Below are 1,319 nucleotides of genomic sequence, written 5' to 3' on the forward strand. Positions count from 1 at the left end.
ATCAGCGCTTTTATTTCTTGCACTAAACCTGGTTCGACAATTATTATATTTTTTTAATCGTTAAAAGAACACAATTTATGGACAATTCCATAAGAGATTCTGTAAGAAACTGCTACGGTGGATGTTCATGAATAATTACTACTTATAATTCTCACATTTTATAGTAAGCTATTTAATTAGCATTTTTATTTGCAATGTCAATGCAGTCACTTGGTCATGAACAGAGGAGTAAACGTGAACTTACAACTGATGTTATCGACTCGTCTGCGAGGTATCAAACTTTATGTTTCATTTTACGAGAGGCAATATACATGAAATTTCAACAACTGTAATGTCATGTTCGTCATCTACTTTCAAATTTACGAGGTACGATAAGAATGTAATTTGGCTCTCTCACGAACCGGTGAGACATCCTGAAGTAAGATCTCATTAAGGGGACTCTGTAGCTCTCCAGAATCACTTATAATTCAATATGAGACCCTTTCAAAGCAACATTGCTTACTTTCGAAATCAATCCAGTTTGATTTTGCATGGACATTGGACAGCGGTCTTATAACGGGCTGAATGAGAGGAGGCGCCACTGTGCAGTCGTGGTCGGGGAATGCAGAAATAGGGCATGTAAGCCTAAATAAGTGTATTGTACAGTCTCTTTCAGCTGGCTCGGGAACCCTGAACGGTATATATCCACAGAGAGATATAACCGAGTTTGAGGTAAATCCACAAGGCTGTTGTGTCAGTTCCTAGTGAGGCATATCACTAACCCAATTATACTTTGCACAGTGGCAATGTCGTAACTAATAAGGTGCATCCGAGGTTCATTATTGCTTATTGAAAACGTTTGCCAACACCCCGCAGTGGGGGCGTGAAATATCCCCACACCGACAATTTCTGGACAATATACATACATCATTTTAAGATCTTAAATTGGGTAATAGGTGATTGGTGTGATTGGGTAATATCATAAAAATAAATCAACTTTATGTTTACAGAGTGCCATGAGCGAACACGACATTAACTATGACTTGCGATAGAAACAACATCTTCCTATCTTATGATAACACTAACACAGAGTTACGTGTGGTTCACTTAGCAAATTAAACGTAAACCAAACGAAAGTGTTCATGGTTGCAGGTCAATATTTATGTGGGACACAATTCCATTAGGGGAAAATCGAGAGGATCAGTGAGATACAAGGGTTAATAAAAAAGTAGGAAAACAATCTGTTTGTACGCAGAAACATAGCAGTGAAAGACCGTAATAACGTCTGATAGAGATGAGTGTAGGAAGTGACAAAGATTTACAGGAGGCAGACAATATCT

The 1,319-nt window shown here is 38.1% G+C and overlaps 1 non-coding gene across 1 annotated transcript; it reads left to right on the plus strand.

Annotated features, from left to right (window-relative positions):
• Positions 1-768: 768 nt before the first annotated feature.
• LOC124363987 lies at positions 769-907 on the plus strand. Its single transcript, XR_006922574.1, has one exon. It is a non-coding gene; the product is annotated as a U4 spliceosomal RNA (small nuclear RNA).
• The last annotated feature ends 412 nt before the right edge of the window (positions 908-1,319 follow it).

The sequence above is a fragment of the Homalodisca vitripennis genome, chromosome 5, assembly GCF_021130785.1.
Source record: "Homalodisca vitripennis isolate AUS2020 chromosome 5, UT_GWSS_2.1, whole genome shotgun sequence".
Taxonomy (NCBI): Eukaryota; Metazoa; Arthropoda; class Insecta; order Hemiptera; family Cicadellidae; genus Homalodisca; species Homalodisca vitripennis.